A 24,719-nucleotide genomic window follows, 5' to 3' on the forward strand; every position below is an offset into this window, starting at 1 on the left:
AAAGCAATGACATGCTTATGGCAGTAAACCAAGTATGCTGAGGTATACAGGAAGGGTCAACGGTTTGAGTTATCGCACACCCAGACTTTCATGCCCGGAAGGTGACTGCTGCTGACGCTTTGGTATGATGGGGGCCTTCCAGTCTCTTCCCCGTGCTTCTACTTGTACACAGGCACACACATTACACAATCCTGAGCGACCTCCTTTCCCTAATTTCTTCATTGCATAAGGATGCCCCTGTAGGTCACTTAGACCTAATTCGTTCTTTTGAGAACCTAGGCTGTGGCAATATAGCCTCTGTCACGCTAAGATGTATAAAGGATTCTGTGCCGGGGGGGTTGCAAGAGGCAAAAAGTGGGAAACGATCAGAGTGCCCAGCAGCAGGGGATGGCTCGACACATTACAGCACCTCCTTACTGTAGGATAGCCCTGGGCATGGTGAGATCCCATATTACATGAAATACCGTTTCATGCTCACAATAACTCAAGAGTGAGCGAAATCACTGCTCCATTTAATGTCTGAGAGACGGAGGCTCAGGGAGGCCAAGGGATGTCACAGCCCTAGTAAGTGAGCAGAGAGCCTGGATTCAAACTCAGCTCACACTCTTCAGCCTGCCTTACATGCCTGTGCTTCGATCAGACTTCAACCCATCCTTCCAGCTGGATCTCACCAAACACCCCTGTACTTGTCCCCTAACTTTGCCATTGAGGCAACCCAGGCTTTCCCCAGATGTATTAGCCCTTCTCACACCTGCCTTTGCTGTCTCCCTCACCTGGAGCTCTGCTCTTTCCTGTATTCACTTTAACTACTCTCCTTTCAAGGCACCGCTCAAACACTCTGGAGCTTTCCTGAATGCCTGTACTTTGTACCAAGTTATACCGTTGGCACCTGCTACCTTATAGTATAATATGGCTTTGTGTTTGCCCTCTCCACAGGGCCTGGATCTTGCCCACCTCTCTCCACCCCCTATCCACCCATCCACCCACCCACCCGTCAACCCATCCATCCATCCAACATTTTCTATTGTCCATGTAACAGGAGAGGTACAGGGTATGTGGAGTGTGTGAGTGTGTGCATGTGTGTGTGTGTGTGTGTGCTTTCCCCACCTTGGAAATCTACAGGTATTCACCTCAGAATTCAGTGGGTCCGGTGAGCGTCTGATGGGCCTATTTCTCCCCGCATTTTATGGCGAAAATTTTCACACACAAAAAGTTGAGAAAACAACACAATCTTATCTAACACAGATCTTATCCAACTGTTCACGAAGACCAGATAATCATCTGTTCTACCTCTCATTCGGTGTGTGTGTGTGTGTGTGAAAATTAATTGAAAGTCATTAGAACAGGCTCCAGCCACTTCCTCTACTCATCTTGCACGCTGACCGCGGATGTTACAGCTGCGAGTCGCACGGCTTCCTCTCCTCATCTTTGTCTTAATAGCCTTTGAAAAGGCACCTTTGGGAGAATTTGCTCAGGGTGGCAGTACCCTGCACTGCCCCCGGGGAGGCTTCTGACCTTTACCTGCAGTGATCACCTAGCAGATGCAGCCATAACAAAGAGCGAGGCACTGCGGGGGCATGCTGGCCAATTAGCCTTCCAGAGCAGCCCCAGCCCAGCGTGATAAATGCACTCACTGCACTCTCTGATGTCTTTCAAACCCACCGTGCTGGGCTCTGTGCGGGAGGAGGTCTGATTGCTCTCCATTACGAGCTTCGGTTGGTCTCTAAGTTTAGATCCTTGACGTGACATTCAAGGTTCTTCGTGACCTGGTTCTGTCTTCTCTCTTTAGTCTCAGCTTCTGTCTGCCATGTGCAATTTTGTGTCCCAAGACAACACTTTGAGAAATACAGTGCAGGTGACATTGAATTCCTCCTGGTTTTGAAAGTCCCAGGCCCATCCTGACTCAGTGCCTTTGCACATGCTGTTCTCACTGCCGGGAATGTCCCTCCTTTCTTCTATTGACTGATGAGTCCTCGGTTTTCCTTCAAGGCCTGGCCTCCTCTGCTATCTCGTCCAGAAGCCCAGAAGCATTTGTTTTGCCCCCTCAATTCTACCTCCCACTTACACCCACCTCTGGCACAGGCTTGTGCTTTCTGGGGCACACTGGGTAGAATGCTGGGTTTTCGGTGTCCCCGGAAAACTCTCCTTCTAGGGGGATCCTTGGTGATTCAGCATCACAATGTGTCTCCCCAGGAACTGAGTTGTGGTGGGTGGGATCCAGAATATCATTTTCCTCTGCATTCCTCCCACACAGCGCAAAGAATACGGTCGAGGGCCACCCCACCAGCACAGAGGTAGCCCGGAGGCAAACCCAAGTCTACTTCATGCCTCAACTTCCCTCTCACTATTCCTCACAGAGGAAATGTCACTGGTTGTACATTCTGTTTGCTAACTAGAGGGATGAGGCCATCTAGAAAAGCCACTAGTCTCGAGGCTCAGGTCTCCTCCTTTCAAATTTTATCAAACTGAGTGCAGCATTTTCTTTTCTCTTTTCACTGGGAAGTAAAATGAAGTTCCTCTTTCAAGGTTTACGTACCTGAGTTCCGGGCACAGCCACCTGGGGAGCCGGCGTTGTGCAAGCTGCCAGCAATTTGGGGGAGATCAGTTAAGGCTTGGCTGATTGGGTTTCTCACTTGGCCTCACAGATGAATCTGATTTTCCAGGCAATAATTTTATACTAGGAAAAGAAAACGGTATTCATCAGACGACCCCTGTATGCTAGGTACCTTCTGGGTGAACCAGCAGGCAATCCTGTGAAGAAGGGTGATTTGATCCCCTTATTCTGTAAAAGTTGACACACAGAGAAATGAAGGAGAGTCCCAGGGGCTGAGAGCGGGGACTTTGGACAGATCAGGGTTCTAATTCCAGTGCTGTCGTATAAAAGCTTTGTGACCCTGGGCACTTTCCTGCAACCTCTCTGAACCTTAGTTTCCTCATTTGTAACATTTGTAAAATAATATGCCCCCCTTCACGTGGTGGATGTGAAAATGCACAGTAAGAGTCTATAAAACACTTACTGCCTGGCACATGGTAGGTTCTCACCAAATGTTATCTGTATTATTGTCTAAAGCTGCACAGCCGGGAAATAGCATTCACGAGCACCTGAGTGCCTTCCAGGGGCAGACACTGTACTGGGCTTTTAAATACAGCAGTGGGCATGACAGAAACATCTAGAAGCTTCTGTTACAGTGGGGGAGACAAATATTAAGTAATTCACTGTAGTATTGCTCATTTAATTACAGTTCTCTTAAGAGTTATATATAGAAAGGGGAGATAGAAAGGCAAAAGTTATATATAGAAAGGAGCCAAAAAGATTATATAATGGGGGAGCTGCCCGGGTCCAGGAGTTAGTTACTGAAAGCTGGAGGAGATATTTGAATTGAGACGTTAGACGCCAACTCAATGAAAATGGGGGACAAACAGGTTCCAGACCGAGGGAACAGCTCCCACAAAAGCTCCGATGCAAGGCCTCTGGGGTAGAGGGGGAGTGTAAGCGTAGTGATGTGACTGGAGGCAGGAGGAGGCTCGCTGCCCTGCTGTTTACACGAGGAGATGGGGTGTGGCAGTGGGGGTGGGCCTGAGCTGAGCCCTGCCGACCACACCCAGTAACCACTGTCGGTTCGGAGACATAGAAGTCACTGGGTCCTGGAAAGGCAGTTCTTCGTCTTTATGAGCCATAATTTCTTAGAACTTTCCCCCTATAACTGGCCATTTCAAATGTCCTAGGTACCTGCTGCTGAGTACATCAGAAAGTGGCCCCAGCAACAGACCCTCAGGAGCTCTGCCCCTGTCAGAGTCCCAAAAGGGCCCGAGGAATGGGGGTTATGTCACGGGGCAACGTTTTATTCTTTAAGGAGGGAAGACAAGCCTTTGCAAGCTCCAGAGTGGCCATACCCACACGGGGTGCTGAGCAAGCGTGACTAAGGCTCAGACGGCGGGAATGGAAATGACCTTGGTCCTCCCAGGGTCCTTTTCTTCCCACTTACCGATGCCAGCCGATGCGCAGCTCCGCTTAAGAAATGCTGACACGCTAGGAGCCCTGGGGGCTCCTTCTTACCATCACTCGGGAGCCTGAGGCAAGCTGTGGGGCCGGGGCAGGGAATGCAAACCCAGTGGACACGGCAGGTCCCAGCCCCTGCGGTTCGGACACAGCCAAGCCCCACGGTGGGGGCAACGAGGAGCTGCAGGAATTCAAAAAACTGAAGTGTGACTCTGGCTGGTGGCAGGTGACAGCTGTGTGTGTGCACGCTCGCACACATATACAGAAGGCAACATTTTACTAAGCCTGGAAAACCCCATTAGTGTTAAGAACACTCAGACTCCTGACCCAGCAGTTGTGCTTCTAGGAATTTGTCCCGTGACTCCCCACGGTGCTGATCGTCTTAGCAAAAGCTGGAAATGGTGTAAAAGTGCACAGGACACAGAGCAATGACGCCATCGAAAAGACAGAGGAGGTTGTCTGCGCCCACGTGGGATGGTCTCCAAACATGTGCCGAGTGGGGGAATGTGTGTGTGTGTGTGTACCCATGCATCCACACGCGGCTGGCTCAGGAAGGCCACCTGCCAAAAGGGCAAGGTGGGCTGCTTCCCTCGGGGACCTGGGGGCCGAGCCGCGTGGGAGTGAGACTTCTTTCGCCATGCACCCTTTGTGACCTTTTGGAATCTTTTGTACCTTGGGTAGGTATCACCTTTTCAACACCTAGCAGCCACACGGTCCGACAGGTGGAGGAGGGAAGGGGCAGAGTACGCTGGGCAGAGGGAACAGCACGCAGAGGCACGGGGGCTGGGTGATCAGATCAGTCTGAGCAGCAGGATCGACCACGTGGTTGGTCAGGGCTCCGGACCAGGGTCAGTCCGCTCGGTCCGCAGGGCCCTTTGTAAGAAGTCCTCCACTCCAAGCTCACGGCCCTCAGGGACCATCCTCCCCCCACTCCCCCACAATCACTGCACAGGTCTGGAGTCAGGCTGGTCATGCCATGCCCTCCGCTGCTTCCCCTGTGGTGAGCGTAAAGATAACCGCGCCTGCCACACCCTGTATGAGCTGGCCTCGGCCAACCTCTCTGGCTGATTCTTAGGGGGAAGGTGGAGCCGGGGCTGGAGGGCTGAAGAGTTTGGACTTAGTTCTGAAGGCAATAGGGAGCCACTGAAGCTTCAATCAGTAGGCTCAAGATTGTCCAGGAAACCGGTAGAAGGTGTGGAACACATCTCTCCTGATCCCAGTCAGCCACCAATCAATGAGGACAGGAGGACACTCTTCTTCCTCGTTACCGCATAGAGAATGCTTACTTCGCGACAGGCCCAGGGCTCTCGATGTATACACCACCTCATTTACTCTTTATCACATCTTGAAGCAAGAGAGCTTTTCTGCATTCTATAAATGCAGGAACCAGGGCTCAGAAAAGTTCAGGAACTTGCCCCAAGTCTCAACACCATTAGGTGGATTTGAATCCAGGTCTGTCGGACTCTAGAGTCCCTATCGTGGGCCACTGTATATTTAGCTTTTCCTGTGGGGAAAGGAATGATCCTTGGGCTTTTCAAAGAGATGGTGTGATTGGGCATTTGCGGCACAACATTCTTCCTGCTTCGCGATAACATTCGCGTTGGTCTTTCATTTGTGTGGTGGAGATTTCTAGCTCCTTCACAGCAGTGGGCTGGGTGTTTCATAAAAGCCCTGTAGGCAGGAAAAGACTTCTGGTTGAGACTCTTCTTACAGAGAAAGGTCCTAGACTCCCAGTCATCTGAGTTTTGGTCCCAACTTCCATTGCCTCCAGGGGCTCAAAGCCGGGCATTGTGTTTGCTTCTGTCCTCAAGAGTGTTGTGTTCCAGGGGGGCCTGGGTGGCTCAGTCGGTTGAGCGTCCGACTTGGGCTCAGGTCATGATCTCATGGTTCGTGAGTTCGAGCCCCGCATCGGGCTCTGTGCTGACAGCCCAGAGCCTAGAGCCTGCTTCAGATTCTGTGTCTCCCTCTCTCTCTGTCCCTCCCCCACTCACACTCTGTCTCTCAAAAATAAATAAATGTGCAAGAAAAAATTTTTAATAAAAAAAGTGTCGTGTTCCAAGAATGGCCACCCCCCTGCCACCACCAGTGGGGCCCCTATGCATAGGCTGAGAGGTGAATGGATCTGAATGTTGTGTGGAGTCTGGGACAGCTTGACACGGGTTGGGGAGAGCCCCACCCCCTCCTTAGTCCAGAGTGGGACGGAGGGAGGCGGGTCAAAGTGGACATTTTATTATGATGAGTGTTATCACTCTGGCATCATACCTAGGGAGAAGGTGACCTGGACCAGAAGCTGGGACACAGATCACTTCTGTGTGCTGAGCTCCTACAGATATTCTCCTATCTCTGTGAGGCCAAGATGATTACCGTTCCTGTTTGACAAATGGCTCGGAGCAGTTAAGTCACTTGTCAAGTGCACACAGCTGGTAAGGAGGCAGGCAGCGGGCTTTGAGCCAGCCCTGGTTCTACGGTCTCTGAGTGTCCATAGGTTCCACACCTACCCAAGGTATGTACCTGGCCCAGCTCGTTCCCTATGTGTGTCACCAGTTCTTGCGAGGGTGTCTTCTTCTCAATGAGACACCCTCTGCAGCTCGCCTGACCTCTTCCAGGGGTTGATGTGGGAACCCGAACCACATATGGTGACAATAAATTCCCTTAGTTATTATCGTTTGTCTGAGAAACTTTATTTCCCGTGTCCTTTTTGTTTCAATGAAGGTGAAGGTCACATCACATAAAGCTAACCATTTCCAAGTGTACAATCCGGTGGCATTCGGCACATGGACAATGTTGTGGCTACAGGACACGTCCATCACCCCAAAGAGAAAGTCCACACCCATTCAGCAGTAACTCCCCATCCCCCGTTATCCTGGTCTCTCCCAACTCCCAGCCTGCCTTCTGGCTCTTTGGATTCACCTATTCTGGATACCGTGGGCACAAAGTGCATGTAAGATTGGGAAGTGTGGGGCTGGGGGAGATCCCCAATTCTCCTTTCCACCTTCTGCTTCCCTTTCGTTCACCTAGGTGCTCAGCTAAATGCGTAGGCATCCTCCTTGACATTCAGCCTACCAGGGAGCCTAGGGAATCTCCCTCTGAAATATGTGTATCTAGGATGTGGCCACCTTCCTTGGCCCCTGCCGCCATCTTGGTGCTAGTCCAAGCCAGCATCATCTCTTGCCTGGACTTTTACTTTTAAGTTTATTTGTTTTGAGAGAGAGAGAGAGAGAGAGCGTGCACATAGGAGAGGGGCAGAGAGAGAGAGAGAGAGAGAATCCCAAGCAGGCTCCGAGCTGTCAGTGCAATACCCAACGAGGGGCTCAATCTCACAAACCTTGGGATCACGATCCAAGCCAAAATCAAGTTATGTGCGTAAGTGAGCCACCCAGCTGCCCCTCTTGCCTGGCCTTTCATGACAGCTCTTGACCGGCTCCCTCCTCTCTTGCCAATGCTATACTGTGACACCCTCACCTTGGCTCATAAGGCCCCGTAGGCTCTGTGCCCTACCTCTCTGGTCTCCTACGTTATGGCCATGGCCTCAGTGGGCACGTGACCACCCTGGCCTTGTTCCAGTGCCTTGGACATGCCGCTCGCTCCCCCTTGGGGCTCTGCCTGCGATGTGATGGGCTATTGACCTGGATGTCCCAGTGTTGCCGCAAAGATCAGTTCTGCACAGGGGCCCTCCTTGACCCTCAGAAACAACTCTCTTCACCTCTATCATACCCCTCCACTTGGCTTTCCGCACAGCACATCTTTTTTTCCCGGCATTTTTCTTGCTTCCCTACTTGTTCGCTATTTCCCTGTCCCCACTGGAACACAGGAGCCATGAGGGCTAGGATCCACTCTGTCTCGCTCCCTGCAAGCACTTAACGAGGGCTCAATTAATACTTATCGGATTGACTAAATGCACGTTGAAAACAGCCATCATAACAATATCGTATCCCATTTATTGGGTACTTTGAAAGTGCCAACCGATGTTCTAAGTACTTTATATACTTTATCCCATTTAATCTCTGCAACAACCCTATTATGTGCATTCCATTCTTCATTTCCACTTTCTAGATAAGGAAATTGAGATTTATGGTGTTTTGTGATTTGGCCCAAGTCCATAGCCAGCAGCAGCTTGGCAAGTGTGGGAAAGGCCTGGGGAAGGCCTTTTCAGGGCAGGGGACGGACTGGGCTAAATGAAAACTCTGCCTTGGTTCTCCTGAAGGAGGTGAGACCCTGGATTGCCAATGTTTGCAAGGGGGCCCAAATCTCTGCCATCCAGGGCAAACTGCCCAGGGGGCCGGGGTGGGGTGGAGAGGGCATAGGGTTGGGAATTTGGACCGTGAGTTTGAGTCCCTGGTACGATTCTGACTTGCTATGTTACCTCCAAGTTTTATATCCTAATTTTCCTCAGCAGAAAGTGAGGACATGGGATTAGAATATCTCAAAGGTTTCTTCCAGCAACTTTATGTATGTGTGTATGTGTAGAGGGGGTGGGAAGGGTGCAATCATGAGCTCCCCAAATAAGAAAATAGGAGTGCTCTGGGTAGAAACAACATTCAGGGGCCACCTGGTGGTCAAGAACCCCTTGTTCAGCATCCCTGAAAGGTAGTCATCCCCAGTCACCTTGCATACCTCCAATGATGGGGGACTTACTATCTTACCAATAATTTGCCAACCAGTCACAGCCATTTAAAAACATACAGAGCCCTATACACGCTGTTTTGGAGGCACAGCCCACTGGATAATAAGTGCTTTGCAAAAATACGTATATTCCATAGAAAAGAGAATGTGTACTTAGCTATTTAGTATAACGAGCTGCCACTGACTAGCTGTCATAGTGTTACATTTGTAGATAGCCAATTAAACACTCATTACTCGCAATTTTGTGGTTTTCTTTTTGTATGTTGGGTCTGGTACTCGCGTGTGCCTGTGTGAGTTTGCAGACATTTTTGTAGGTTCCTGAAAAGCTCTGAAGCCCCACGGGACAAATCTAAGTCCCCTTTCCCAGGCAGCCCAACAGGGCTTCATGTGCTCCTGAGCTTCCGCTTCTTTATGATACAACAGCCCTCGGGCCCTCCGACTGGACTCACCACCATCATCTCTGCCATCGCGGCTGCCATCACCGCCACCACCGCCCTGCCCGTCACTGCTGCCATCCTCCTCCTCCTCCCCGTCCTCATCCCCATCACCGTCATCACCTGCACCCGCAGCAGCCGCCGTGGCCACGGGAGCTGGGTGCCGGAACTGGGGCCTCCCTCCCTCTCTGATCTTCCTTCCCCCTGACCTCACTGCAGCTTGCGCCCTTCCCGCAAGGTACAGCTTGCTCTCACAGGCACGCGTCCTCGTGTGGCCGGCTGGGTCACCTTTAAGGACCCAAGCAGCAAACAGCTAACATTTGCCAGGAACGTTCACCCACACTGGCTATCTTCTTTATAATCCTCCCTGTCCTCTCCCACCTTCCATGGCCCCTCCCCCGGCCCATGAACTCATTTGGGGTCCTGCAGAACTCTGTGGAGCAGTCAGGGCGTTCTCTATTACCCCGTTTTGCAAATGTGACACAGAGAGGCCAAATGCCTGGGCGGAGGCCACACAGCAGGCCAGAGGCGGGAAGAGCCCTCCCAGGTTTCCATTCCCAACAGCTTGCCCTGTCCCACACCCCCTGTGTTCCCCACACCTCATTCGTTCGTGCACCACCTCCACGGCTTTTGCCAAGCCCACAAAATGCCAGTCCTGGTTTGTTTTTGTTTTTTTTGTTTTTTGTTTTTTTTTTTACTTGCTATCTTTCTTTAACGTGTTTGAATTTATTGCAAAAGGAATGGCTTTTATCACTGTAACAATCAGCAGGATCCCTTTCCCTGCAACGGGTCACCCTGAAAATCAAGGCGGCGAAAACGCAATCAGTGTTAAATTCCGTGTGGCTGCTGCTGCCCAAAGAGCCAGCCTCTCTCCCTGTTGGAAAGGCAGGCTGGCGTGCCTGGAGACGTGCTTAAGACGGATTAGCACCAAACTGACGCTTTCCCTGTGACACGAGAGGAGGACGTGAACGGAGAAGGGAATCCTCTCGCTGTGGGGCTGGATGTGCTCTAGCATCCGTGGAACCGACCGCCCAGGTCCACTTTGGGACCCTCAGGGCTGCCGGCCCCGCCCCTGAGGAAGCATTTTGCCCACCGGGGAAGCCAACCCCGTGTCGGGGAAAGGAGCCGGGAACTTCTCTGAGGCTCAGTTTCCCCATCTGTACACGGGGCGTGATCCCACAGGGTGTGGCGCCGGTCAGATGAGATGCGACACGAAGGGCTGGCGCTAGGAGTGAGGCGGCACCCTAGCAAATGTCATTCTCAACCCCCCGGCCACTCTCTGCTCTTCCCTCACTGAACGTGGAGGCCTGCCTTTTCGGGGAGAGAAGGCACCCAAGGCGGCCAGAGCGGGGGAAGAAATGAGCGTGGCAAGTGCACACGGGCCTCCACGGGGACAGTCTGGGAGCAGGGGCAGCTCACGGTAGGCCCAGGACTGCCTGCCGGGGCCGATGGACCCGTGTCCCCGGTAGCACGCTTGTCCTCTCAGCCTGCAAACCTCAGTGAAACACCGGGTCCCCCACAGCAGCTGCAGGGCCTCCTAATTCCAGCCCCGCTGCTTATCAGTGGGGCAATTCTGGCCAGGCCACCTGGCCTGGAGCCCTAAGTCCCCTTCCTGTGAAATGGGGATGATAATCTCAACAGCACAAAGGTGCGGAGAGGCTTGCGGGCTTAAGAGCAAGGCACTTCTAGACAGCCAGCTACCCTGCTGCTCCTGTCCGCGGTCACAGCAAGCACTGGCTTGGTGTCTCTCTGCCTCAGACTCCTCGACGGGCACAACGGAAATGATGACGGGTTCTACACATTTGACTATTGTCAGGAATAAACGGGCGGAGGCGTGGAAAGCCCTAGTAGTTGGGGTTGAGGGGGTGCAAACCCCCTACGGGATTCACAAGCCCTCAGCACCACGCTTGCTGCAGAACATGCCTTCCTCCAGCTCTCCCCTGGGCTCTGTCCTGCCCTGTCCCGTCTCCTTCCACGACCTCACCACGTCCCCTTTCTCAGCTGTGCCCCTAGCAGCACCCCCAGCTCCTACCCCCTGCCCTGGGGAACCAACCCACAACCCTTCGGCATCTGACCCAGGTGCCAGGATTCCCGGAGACGTCCGCTCAGCTCAGTCCAAACACATCACACACCGTAGGACCAACTGTATTGTTTACGACAACTGAATACTGGAAATGACTTGCAGGCGTTTAAAACTAGAAGACTGGCTGAGCAAATTATGTCATAATGGAATTCTCATAGCGCTTACTATCACGTTTTGGAAATTACGAAATAATGAGGGGACCTGTTTTTGTTTTTTTTTTTTTAATTTTTTTTTTCAACGTTTATTTATTTTTGGGACAGAGAGAGACAGAGCATGAACGGGGGAGGGGCAGAGAGAGAGGGAGACACAGAATCGGAAACAGGCTCCAGGCTCTGAGCCATCAGCCCAGAGCCCGACGCGGGGCTCGAACTCACGGACTGCGAGATCGTGACCTGGCTGAAGTCGGACGCTTAACCGACTGCGCCACCCAGGCGCCCCGAGGGGACCTGTTTATATTTAAGTAATAAAATAGCAGAATTGAAAGTGTATATAGAAGATGACTGGAACTCAGAACTCCTACCTTATCAACCTACAGGGGAGAAAAACAACTAAAACTTATGTCTAGAAGGCAGGCTGCACAGTAATAGTGGTTTTCTTTGATGGTGACAATGACTTATTACTGTCTTCTTCCAGATCTCTTTACCAAACTTTTCTACATTGGGAATTAATTCTACAGTGACTAAAATAACAACACAAAGGTGCAGAAGTGCGTATGACATGCTCCTCTCATGTCAAAAACATGCACATACGTATACATGTAAAGCGTGTATGTTTTTGCATAAAGCAAATTTGAAAGGATACATCACCATGAACTAACATAAGTGACCTCCTCTTTTGGGCAGGGGACTGGGCGAATGGGGGTCAGGGTGGAGGGAGGCTCCCTTGTATATTGTATTTCTAACCACATGGATGTTTTCTCTGATCAAAAGGTGAAAAGAAGAAAAGCCCATAATCGTCTAAGAATTCTTCAGCAAAGGCGGTAAGTATTTTTCCAAATGGGCTCTGTGGACATTTGTTCAAGTTGCTACTTAAAAAAAGGAATTTGTGGGGCGCCTGGGTGGCTCAATTGGTTAAGCGTCTGACTTCAGTTCAGGTCATGATCTCGCGGTTGGTGGGTTCCAGCCCTGCGTCAGGCTCTGTGCTGACAGCTCAGAGCCTAGAGCCTGCTTCTGATTCTGTGTCTCCCTCTCTCTGCCCCTCCCCTGCTCACGCTCTTCTCTCTCAAAAATAAACATTAAAAAAAAAAAAGGAATTTGTGCTGGAAGTACAAGGTCTTAATGGTGGACTTGACTTATTTTTCCCATGGAGCCCACCCTACAAATAATGCTCCCAGGACCACTTTAGGGAACGCAGAACAAGGGAAAACTAGGAAGACTGTCCTGCCTCCCAGGCCCGAGGGTGCCCTGGGCCAGGCAGGCTGTGTGTGAATTGTCTATGCCCACTGTGGGACTGTGGGGGTGTGGGCATGGTAACCCAGAGAGAGGATGCGTGCCCCGGCCAGAGGGGTGGCCACTGTGGTCACGATGGGTCAGTGCCACCAGATTGCCACGTTTTTCAAGAGAAGCTGGAAATCTGGATTTTAAATGAAGTCTTCTGGCTTTAAAATAAAATATCTAAACTTTTCAACTTTTTATTTTTTCTCTAACATCTTCTTCTGATTCCCTGTCAAAGACCTCCACCAACTGCTGGCTATGAGCTCAGCATGTTCCTGGTGTTCTCAGAAAGCTGGGTCTGCCCCGAGGATTTACTTCCATTTCTAACCACCCACCCTCTTGCATTATTACTTTGAGAACTTTGATCCAGATCAACATAAACTCACTGGCCAATTGCTCAGGGAGCTTGCCTTCCTTGTGGTTGAAAGTCAGGTTGACTTTCACCACCTCTGTCCCATGAGTGTGGTAAGGAGTCCCGGAGAGGGCTAACCCTAGCAACCAACTTTCTCGTGGGTCGTGAACGTTCTGCGTCAGGTAGTGACAAATGGTGGTGCTGTCGCTAGACTTCTGCTCTGGGGCTCTCCCGTCCTCCACAGCCTCAGTTTCCCTTCCCTTCCTGCCATCACGCCCTCTGTGCACCAGCCAGCCGGAAAGTCTCACCCTCCCTTTGACTCTCCATATTCTTGCACCTCAGTGCCTTTGCACATCCCGATCCCTGAGTCTGGATCACCCCCTCCGGCAGCTGCCTCTGTCCTCCGTCCCTCAGCCATCTGGACAGTGCCACACTCAAACGTCAGCTCCTTGTGCCTTCTCTCTTATAGCCAGAACCCCAAAAGGCTGGCATCCACTGTTCTTGCGTCGTTCATTATTTAGACTCCCATTTCTCCTTCAAACCCGCCCCCACCCCCCACCCCCTTGCATATGCCTTCACCTTCCAAACAGTTTTTGAATCTGTTCCCTTCTCTTCGGCTGCAGTGTTCCACCCTTGATCCCAGCTCACCTGGACAAGAGCAGGGGCATCCTGACTATGTTCCAGGTCTCGGCTCTCTCTCAGCCCCACCTGCCTCCGCACTGTGTTTTAGAAAACACAACCTGGTCACCTCAGTCCTCGGCCTAAAATCCTTGCGTTGCTCCCCGGCCTACAGGACAGAGTCCAAACTCCCCAATTTGACATTGTGGGATCCTGCCCTGTTGACTCCTCTGTTACCTCCTTCCACTGCCCCTTGTGCCTCGGGCAAAACCTAATTGATTGTCCTGCGTGCCCTGAGGACACCTGGAGGTTTCGTGGCTCAGTGTCTCTTAACCTCTTTCTCCACCTGCAATCCTCTTTGTCTACCTGCTGCCTTGCCATTGACCTCTGCACCCAGCTCTGGGAATCCTGCCCCGATTCCCCCAGGGCTGTAGGTTTGGAGGCTAGACCATTATTCTTGGCCGGAAAGGTGGGTGATCGCTGAGCTGAAAGTGGCCAAGGCGTCCAGTCCTGGCTGGGGCTGTTGACAATTCTTCCTGCTGCTCCTGGAGGCTGGGCACCAGGTCAAGGCTGCCACATGCTCCTGGAGACTGTCCCCACGGGGCTGGCGGTAATCAGCCATGCTGCCTGCTCCAATCTGTGACCAACTTGGCTCCAGCCACCTTTCTCTCACTGCCACGGCGCGAGGCCCGCACCCTCCTGGCAGCGCTGTCCCACGGAAGCTGGCATCAAAGAAGGACAGAGTCAGAAAGGATCTGTGAGATCAGCTAGTGTGCCCCTGCCTGGTTTTAGATGGGGTAGCGGGGGGCCCAGAGAGGGACAGTGGCTTGCCCTGGGTCACACTGTGATGGAAGGTATAGTGGTGCCTGGAGCCCAGGTCTTCCAGATCTTATCAGATAGGAAAGAAAGAAAGAAAGAAAGAAAGAAAGAAAGAAAGAAAAGAAAAGAAAAGAAAAGAAAAGAAAAGAAAAGAAAAGAAAAGAAAAGAAAAGGAAATAGATCGAAGGAAACCTTGAAATGTGCTAGGGAAGGGAGGAGGGCCTTGAAATTGAGAGGACAAGGAAGGCCCCCCCTGAGGCTCACCCCAGAGCTCCTAGGTACATGGTGATCTGGCAGAGGAAAACAGCCCATGCAGGAGACTCTAGTGGGGACCAGCTTGCCTCCCTGAGGGCCAGTGTGGTCAGAGCACAGGGAGTGAGCAGAGATGCAGTCAAAGCAACACACAGGGCCCGATCACGCAGGGCCCTGTAGGCCTTGGTAGGGCGTGCCTTTTGGTCTAAGTAAGGGGGTGACACAACGAAGTTTTGACTCTGATCTGAGTGGACATTTCGGCAAACGAGACATACAAATGGCCAACGGGCACCTGAAAAGAGGTTTGAATTCATCAGCCAGCCGGGGAACGCAAATCAAAACCGTAACGATAGCCCGTCATGCCCACAGAACCCAAAAATTGGGTAATAAGGGTTGGTGAGGATGAGAAGACACTGGAACCCTCATACAGTGCTGACGGGAACATAAAAGGTTCGGCTGCTTTGAAAAAAAGCACTCTAGTAGTTCCTCAAAAGGTGACACATAGTATTACTATATGACTTAGTAATTCTATCCTTGGGTATATCCCCAGAGGAAATGAAAATATATGTCCTCAAAATCTGTACACAGATGTTCACAGCCGTATTGTTCATAATGGCCAAAACAGTGGAACCAACCCAAATGCCCATCAACTGATGAATGGGTAAACGAAATACGGTGTATCCATGAAGGGAATGTTATTTTGGCCGTATAAAGGCATGATGTACTGATACGTGTCACAACACGCATGAACTGTGGAAACATGCTACGTGAACTAAGCCAGCCACAAAAGGCCACACGTTATTCCATATTATCACATATTACATGATGCCACTGATACGAAATGCCTAGAATGGGCACTTCTATAGACACAGAAGAGAGACGGGTGGTTGTCTAGCCTGGGGTGGGAGTGAGGATTGAACGGGGAAGGACAGTTAATGGGTACAAAGTTTCTTTCGGGGTGATGAGAATGTTCTGGAATTAGATCGTGGTGATGGTCGCACAATATGCTAGAAGCCACTGGCTTGTAGACTTTAAGTAGGCGAATTTTATGGCATGACAATTATGTCTGTACGATGCTTTAATTTTATCAGAGAGCACTCCAGTTGCTGATGGCGGCAGAGGGACAGCAAGAGGGCCAGGCGGCCGATAGTGCAGTCACAGCCTCCAGCACACAGGACGTCCCCAGCACACAGGAGGCACTTAGGGACTACCTGTGGGTGCCTCACACAGGCCGATCACTGTTCAGGAACGCCCTTCTCTTCAGCTCCAGGGTTTCTTAACTCTGCATGGTTGACATTTTGCACAGGATGATTCTTTGTTCTGGAGGCTGTCCTGTGCATCCTGGGATGTTTAGCAGCACCCCTGCCCTTCCTCACTAGGATGTGAGCACAGCCTCCCGCCCCAGTTGTGACAATCAATATCCAGTCCCCAGTCCTAAGGGACTAAACTGACCCTGACTGAGAATCACGCCTCTAACCTCTTTTGCCCACCTGGTGAATGCTTGCTTACCCTTCCGGAATCATTTCCAATATCATTTATTCTGGGGAGCCTTCACCCTTCGGTCTCTGACGTTCCATGGTTTCTTAAGCAAATCCCATTGAAGCCCTGGCACACTGTATACACATCAGTCTTCCCCACAGCTGTGTAGAGATGGCACCTTATATACCTTCGGGTCCCCAGCATCTAATACAGAACCTGGCCCTGTGGGGGTCACTACTCAGCCCTTTCCTCAGCCGTCAAGTAGGGACATGCACGGCCTCCCCCAGGTTTTCTGTGACTAGTGCTCACACGTGAGCTAACTGAATCTGCCCACCCCTCCTGACTCTGCTTAGGGGTGTAGACTCTGGATCCAGATGGCCTGGGTTTGAACGCTGTGGGGTGCTGGGCCAGGGACTCAATTATCTAACTCTTGGTTACAGATCATTCTTCTCTGTAACACGGGGATACTGATAGTACCTACCTTGTAGGGTTACCATGAACACGTAGTAAGAACACAACCAATATCAGATATTATTGGTAATAACAATGAAGTATTCTTTCTTTTTTTCCGAGGGGCCTTCCAGGCCTCAACAGAGAGGTGGCCTTGTCACCGATAAGTGTCCATGTGCCAGTCCTGCCCTGGGTGTTGGCCAGGAGGAGGTGGGAGCGGGTGGGTTATACCATGCCTAGAAGCCAGAGGGTTCTATGTCCGCTAATGAGCATATTACATAAAATGTGGGAAGTTCAGAAATTGCAGTCAGGGAACAAATCTATAATCCTACCACCCACTGGCAAACATTATTAACACTCTTTGGTCCGTTTCCTTCCAGTCTTTTTTCTAAGTGCTTGCCACTAATTTGTGACCATGCCCTACATATGCATATGCATAGGCATGTCCCCATTCATTAAAAACTCTCCATTTTTAGTAGCCACATGGCTGTTCCATAATTTACTTAATTGATCCCCTATTTGACATTTAGGCATTCTCGGATAGTTGATGACTATCTTTGCATTTGAAAGAGCCTTTGTTCACATTCCCATCATTTCATTTGGATGGCCTCCCTTCTTTTAAAACATTTTTGGCAAAGGGATGCCTGGGTGGCTTAGTCTGTTGAGTGTCCAACTTCAGCTCAGGTCATGATCTCACTGTTCATGAGTTCGAGCCCCGCTGCTATCAGCACAGAGCCAGCTTTGGATCCTCTGTCCCTCACTCTCTCTCTCTCTCTCTCTCTTTCTCTGCCCCTCCCCCCCTCACATTCTCTCCCCCCTCCTCTCTCTCTCTCAAAAATGAATAAACATTTATTTTAAAAAAAAAAAATTTTTAGTAAAGGAACCTCTCTAGCCTGCTGAGACACCCACTTTCCCATAGCTGGGTGCCCATTTTCCCATTATCAGGGATTTCCTCCCCAAAGCTGAGCTAAATCCTTGGGATTGGGACTTAATCCTGTTTCCCCTTCTCTGGGCGTTGGTGGAGATGGACCACAGCTGGCCTTGTTTTCCCGTGGGACCCATCAGCTGGGAGGGAGAGTTTAGTTAGTCGTCAGCAGAGTACGGAGAACAAAAAGTGTCCGTGAAGCTAGAAGTAGCCTGGGCCAAGGTTACCAGAGACAAGGTTAAGTGGGACTAGGTGGTAGAGGAAATGAAGCTGGCTGGCTGGGGTGAGCCGGCTTGATATCTGCTTCCTATGTGATGTTGATTAATGACCAGCTTTCCTTCCAGAGAAATCACCCCTAGAGAAATCACTAGGCAAACCCCAACCCCAGTGCTAGACTCAGACTCACTTTCCCCAGTGATGACATAGCAGCTCCCTCCTCTTACACATGGAACAAGAAACCAGCGCTGACTTGGTCCCCACCAGGTGCCAGGCCCCATGCTGGACACCTTCCACGGTCATCTTTTGGGGAGCCACTGTGGTACCATCACAAGTACTCTGGAGTCAGGCAGATCTAGGGCCAATCTCAGCACAGGCACATCCTACCAGTGTGACCATGTGGCAGCCATTCACCCTTGTGAGACTTGGTTTCCTTGTCTGGAATTTTGGGGTTTAATGACACCAGCTTCCCAGGATCCTTGTGTAGACTACAGCCAACATTGTGTATACAATGCACCAAGTACAGGCCTGCACAGGGCAAGGGCAGGAGAAATGTTATTTCTCGTTCCATTCAATTCTTGTCGTATCTCAGGGTCAAAGATGTCAATAAATGTAATCTATCTAATTGCCTTTCATAACCTCCAGCGACAGGGAACTCATTAGTAAGTATGAATTTATAACTTCCCATTACAAATAAGATACAGAGGCTCCAAGAGATTCCCCCAGGAGTCTCTCAGGACAGAGACTGTCACCTCACAGTTTTCATGTCTTAGAAAACGATCAGGATGCATGTCTAGACTGGAAGGGACTCCTGCTCCCTATCCCAGTTCGCAGGACCCCGCTTCATGCCCAGCCAGACCACTGGCCACCTCTGGCAAAGGAGAGCAGAAGGAGCCTGGCCAGGACAGATGAGTTCCCAGGAGGCAACCAGAACCAGGAATCTGGCCATGGAAGTTAGGGTATGACAGCTGCCACTGGGGGACACCACAACCTGCAGGTACTTTCCTGCCCCACTTTCTTATCCTCATAGCCTTCTCAAAGGGGGCAGTGGTATACCCCTCTTCACGGGGTGGGAAACTGAGGTTCACAGGGTCAAGGTCAACGGCACTTTCCCTTAAGTCAGCGAACTGGGATTCCTGGTTAAGGCCACTTGCCCAGCATATCCTGGAGGCAAATCGGGCCAGGCGAGGCCAGCTCCGTCCTCGCTACTGGGCATAGGGCAGCAGCCCAGGAGGACGAAGGCCAGATGCCTGGGCTCCCTGAGGAACTCGGAGCCCCCCTTCCCGCCCGCCCCCAGCCCTCCACTGGCTTTCCCTCAGCAGAATGTGACTCCACGCTCCCGCAGACAAATCGCCCCTAGAAAACGCCGCCGCTCAGAGCCTGGGGGCAGGACAGAGGCTGTTTCGGTGCAAGTGGACTTTCCAAATCCACCCCCACCCGGGCAGCTGGGGCGATACACCCCACCCCGCGCCCTGAGCACTGCTGCGAAGCCGAACCCGGGCTGCGTCCCGTCCTTGCAACGCCCCCTTGGCGCGCGCACGACCTCGGCGGGTCACGGAGAAGGAAACTGAGGCTCGGAGGCGGAGGAAATCGCCCAAGGTCAGGCGCAATCAGCGAGCCCCGGGGCCGGGAGCTCAAACCCGGGGTCAGGGTCGAGACGGCGGCGGGGACCCCACCCGGAGCCGAGACCTCGCGGGGAGGCGGCGGCCGCGTTACCTTGAGCTGCTGCGCCGTGGGGCTCCGGCTTCGGCTCCGGGCTCGCCGCGGTCCTGCGCCCGCGCCGGCTCCGCTCGGGGCAGGGATGGAGCGGGCGCCCGGCCTGCGCCCCGCCGCTCGCGCCCACTTCCTCGTCTCCGCCCCCAACTCGCTCCTCCTCGCGCTCAGCTGCTCCCGCCCTCCCTCCCTCCCTTCTCCCGGTCTCTGCTGCTCCCCTCTTCCTCTCCCTCTCTCCTCCCGCCTCCGTGCCCAGCACACTCTCCCTTCGCTTTGCTCGCTCCCCACACTCCCAGGCCCCCACGCTCCCCCACTTTCTCCTAGACCTTCCTCCCTTCTCTCTCTGGCTCCGACGCTTCCCCCTTCCCCTTTCTTTCGGTCACACTACCCTCCATCCTCTCATTTTCCCACCTCACTTCCACCCACCGCCCCGACAGCCCGGGCTGGGAGCCGGCGTCCAGCTGTGCGATGATCCAAGTGGAAGGGAACTCCCGGGCTGGGGCCCAGGGGTCAGGTGGCAGCCTTCCGCAGGGGTGCCCAGCGGCACCTGGAATCAGGCTACATGAGAGAGAACGGTCTCGTTTCAAGGGGAGAGCCTGGATAATTCCGGGATCAGAGGAACTTCAGAAAACCCCAGAGTGGATTTGTTCTAGTTGAAGGAAGGGATGGAGAAAGAGAAGAGGTAGAGAGGAGGGAGGGTCTTGGGAAAAGGGAATTTGGGGTATGGAAAATGGAGGTTCAGATGAGAAAAATCTCTCTTAAATATCAAGATGTCAAGGCTGCTGTGCTCACCGCGCAGCTCTGGGTGGAGGGAGCTCCCCGATGGCGGGGGAGGGGGGCAGGATGGCCAAGGGTGTTGGCCAGACCTGCATAGTCAGCCCAGGGTACGAGAAGCAGGTGGTCAGATGGGCTGCCCGTGGTTGCTCAAGGAACCTGATATGAGCAAGGGAGTTTGTGCAGAAGCTAGGCCAAGGAGAGCAAAAGGATCCTGGCTCAGTTGACCATACATTTCAGAGCCATGCTGATGATGACTGACAGCACACCAAGCCATTCTGTCACTATGGGCCTCACCCTGTGCTTCTGTGTTGGGATACTCACTAAGGCCACAGACCTCTGCAGCTCTGAGGTCACAGCTTCTGCGGGAGGAGGTTGTAGGCCATGCATCCAAGTCACCAGTATCCTGGAATGACAGCAAGAGCCTCCAAGCCTGTCTGGGGGACTCCACACTTGCTCACCTACAATTCACAAAGCAGCATAGGTCATCTCTAAAAAAAAAGGTGCAAATCACCTCTTGCCCCTGTACTCCCTTGCTTAAAACCCTCCCATGACTGCCTGTTGTAGTTAGAATAGAATCCAAGCTCCCTACCACTACCAACATGATCTGGCCCACTTCTCTGACCTGATGCCTCTCCACCCTCTGCCTCACTCCGTGTGCCTCAGCTATGGCAGCTTCCTCCTTGTGCCTGGAACAGGCCATGCTGGACCATACCACAGACCGTTTGCACTGACTGTTCCTTCTACTAAGAAGGCTCTTCCCCCACGTCTTCCTGGCTGCTCAAATGTCAGAGAGGCCACAAGGCCTGCTCATCTTACCTAAAGCAGTCACCTCCTTACCACAGCGTTTTTCACATCATCCTGTTTTATTATGATGAAAACTTCTCAGTATCTTCAAAAAACATTTTTGTTTTAATGTTTATTGTCTGCTTTCCCAGGATATCACCAGTGAAAGAGCAGGAACCTTGTTTGTATTGTTCCCTATGTCTCCCCAGAGCTTGTAACAGTAGCTGATACATAGTCATAAATGCACAATAAATGTTGGTTGAATAGGTGAATGAATGAATACTATAACGAAAAGGTTTAGGAAAAAGGAAAGTCTCTTGACCCTGCCAAGGGAAAAAGAGATGGTCTTGAGATAGAAGTGGAGAAGGAGGGAGGGCACAGCTGGAGGGAACAGCATGGAGACAGGTTTAGGGCATCAAACAGCCTGGGGCATTCAGGGTGGGCCAGCCAGCAGGAATCAGATGTGGGGGGGGGGCAGGTGGATGGGTGGGGAGCTTTAAGGACACCTCAGTGATGGGACTTTGGACTTGATCTTGTGAGCAATGGGAAGCTGTGGCAGGTAATCAGGAGGGGGGCTGGAAAGGCCGGCGTGTGTATCCTGGAAGAGAGAAGGCTCCAGCAATCTCTCTCTCTCTCTCTCTCTCTCCTTCTCTATGAAGGGTTCTCTGAGGGAGCAGATGAGACTCCAGCACGTGGCGCTATGGTGGAAATAGCATGAGACAGATTTGGGCTCTGTAAAGAATTTTTTTTAAAGATCCAAAAAGGAAAATTGGCTCTGTGTGGGTGAGGTTACTGTGCACTCATAGTCGGTGCCTCTCCCAGAGGGAGGATGATATGTCTGTGACCCGTTTGGCTACTGATGTGTTGGTGAAGGTGATCTGTGTCACTTCTATGCAGGAGGGTCTGTGACAGCCAGCGTCTGCCATGTCACTCTTCTGTCTTGAGACTGGCTCCAATCAGGCAATGTTTCAGGCTTCATCACATTGGGTCCCAGAGTGAAGTCCCAGAACCGGCCCCAGCCCGCAGGGGACATGTAGGGTAATTGAGAGATAAATTTGTTGTAGGCCATTTGGATTTCTGGAGTCACATGATGTTGCAGGATAATCGTGGGCGCTCTTTACTAAGTCGGTTCAGTCAAGCTGGTTTCAGCTTATCACAGCACTTACTAATTACTAGCTGCGATAGAAGGTCAAAGAGGGCCACAGCAATTTGGCCCAAACCCCTTTGCAAAATGGCAGCACCTCCCACCAAGAGGTGGAAACTGTGTCCCTTCCCCTAGTCTGGGCCTGCCTTGTGACTTGCTTTGGCCGACAGAAGCCAGCGGAAGGGATGCTATGCGACTTCTGAGGCTAGACCTTAAGAAGCCTTGGTGCTTCAGCTGGCACTGTCTTGGAACAGTGCTCTGAGACTGCCAGGCCACAAAGATATCTGGGGTGAAGGGTCACATGCAGAGAGATGGCCAGCTGTCCCAGCTCTCACAGCCACATGGCTGAGCACAGGGAAGACCAGCAGAAGAGCCACGCAGCCCACACACAGAACTGAGGCAAATGATGCATCTCTATTGTTTTAAGTCAGTAAATTTTGGGGTGGTCTGTTACAAAGCAACGAATCAGATAAGGGGCCTTGGGAGGAATCAGGTCTCTGAGCTCATTTCCTTGACCATCACATAAGCCTAACAGTAATGTCTTCCTCAAAGGGTTTAGATGAGGCTCAGATGAGAAAAGAAATGGACATTAAATTCCTTCCTTCCTTCCTTCCTTCCTTCCTTCCTTCCTTCCTTCCTTCCTTCATCAACACACATTGACCGGACCTACTGTATTTCAGGCCCGGGGTTGACTATGGAATACAGCAAGGAACAAGATAAGCAAGGATCTGAAATGTGAGGAGGAAAAAGGCAATGAGTAAGCCAGATAATTTCAGCCAAATGTAATTGCCACGAGAAAAGCAAAGCAGGGCAATGTAATAGAGAGGGCCTGGAGGCAGTGCTTTGTTAATGATGGTTGGAGAAGGATTTTCTTAGCACATGACGGTTAAGCTAACCCAGGTGTATGATAAGGGGGAGCAGCGTCCCATGTAGTAAGAGTCGTAAGTACAAATGCCCCAAGGTACGGAGAAGTTTATCATGGCTGAGTGCATGAGGGAGAGGGGGAAATGGTTGGAGATTGTGTTGGTGCAAGGCCATGGGGGGGGGTATGTAGATTTCATCCTAAATTAAATGGAGCCAAGGAAGGATTTTAACAGGGAAGGGATACCCTTTGTACACTACAAAGCAAGTTAGTACTAGAGTTATTGCTGAGGGCATTTCATGGTCAGTCACCCCACAGTCTGGGATGACATTTGCACCCCCTTCCAGCTCTAAAAGTTTCCAGTTCTGTAACAGATCTGAAAAACCTTTGGAAACTACTAAAAGCGTTGATCATGTAGGAAGTTGTCATTATTACTAAGAGGCTCCCCACCTTGTAAGAGGGCTTGGGATCTGATAGCCTAAATTTTCTCCTTGCTCTGAATACTTAATAAAAGCCATCTTTCAAAGGAAACGGAAGAAGCTTCTTATTCTGAGGAAACCCAAACCACTATTTGACCAAAATAGAAGAAAAAAAAAACAACAAAACGTGCCTTCTTTGAATGAGTAATCTCTGCCGAGTCTGACAGCTTAAAATTGAAAAAAAAAATGCAACAATTAAGATAACGAATGACATGGCATAGTGATAACATTTACTAAAGTGGTCTGCGGAAAATTCCAGCGAAACCCACTGGTTTTTTTCATCAGTTATTTCTTGTCTCTATCCTGGGCTCTCGGGTGGCTCTGGGTTTGCGGTAGGGCACCTGAGACTGTAAGTGTGGGATGCAGTTTCCTGGCCATCATGTGCTCTGAGTCTTGAGAGAAGCTTTGGAAAAGTCTCAGGGCTGAGACTGGGGTACCCCAAAGAGCCCAGATTTGCCAATTTCCCTAAGGTCTCTAAGCTTATAGATGTCCCAGTTCTGGCTTACAAGATAGGAGGGAACACAATTTGTTGGATATATACCATCTTCTATATACTGTGCTGGATTTTTTTGTATAAATCATCTCAAATAATTCTCACCCTATAGCCCTATGAGGGAGATACATTTGTTATCCCCCACCAGCACCTCTTTATAGATGAAGAAACTGAAGCTCAGAAAGTCAGAGTTTTTCTCCAAGGTCCCACGGCTAGCTGGGGAATTCAGTTGACTGGTTCCAAAGCCCCATCTTTCAACCAGTGGGCTCTCCTGGTGCACTCCACTCGCAAAATAGAAGGTTCTGTGGGAATCCAGAGTTGGAAATGATGTGTTCAGCCTGAGTCTCCAGCCTGCCAGCCCACCTTATGCATTTTGGACTTATCATCCTCCATAATGTCATGAGCCAATTCCTTAAAATAAATCTCCCTCTCTCTTTCTAAGTTTATTACTTATTTGGAGAGAGAGAGTGCTTGCACTCATGAGTGGAGGAGGGGTAGAGAGAGAGAGAGAGAGAGAGGAAGAGAGAGAATCCCAAGCAGGCTCTGCCGTGTCAGCTCAAAGCCTAATGCAGGGCTGGAACCCACAAACTGTGAGATCTTGACCTGAGCCGAAATTAAGAGTGGGATGCTTAACCGACTGAACCACCCAGGCATCTCTTAAAATAAATCTTTCTATGTCCACATTCTATTACTTCTGTTTCTCTGGAGAACCCTGACTAGTACATAGAATATTACTATGTACTATTAGCCATAATGCAAGGATTTCCTGAGAGCAGCTACAGGA

At 51.2% G+C, this 24,719-nt stretch overlaps 1 protein-coding gene across 2 annotated transcripts in view; it reads right to left on the bottom strand.

Annotated features, from left to right (window-relative positions):
* Positions 1-19,467, bottom strand: part of HRH2 (histamine receptor H2) — a 53,571-nt gene extending 34,104 nt beyond the window's left edge. Inside the window, exon 1 of one of the 2 annotated variants that reach the window (XM_047090937.1) lies at positions 19,401-19,467. The gene's annotated coding sequence lies outside the window, so the exon portion shown is untranslated. Of the gene's footprint in view, positions 1-2,536; positions 2,663-19,400 lie in introns of those variants that run through there. The other variant, XM_047090947.1, reaches the window with a different exon arrangement.
* Between the last annotated feature and the right edge of the window lie 5,252 nt (positions 19,468-24,719).

This window comes from Lynx rufus, unplaced genomic scaffold (assembly GCF_022079265.1).
Source record: "Lynx rufus isolate CCGP_SWC_20201006 ecotype Redwood Valley unplaced genomic scaffold, mLynRuf1.p SCAF_1, whole genome shotgun sequence".
NCBI classification, from domain to species: Eukaryota; Metazoa; Chordata; class Mammalia; order Carnivora; family Felidae; genus Lynx; species Lynx rufus.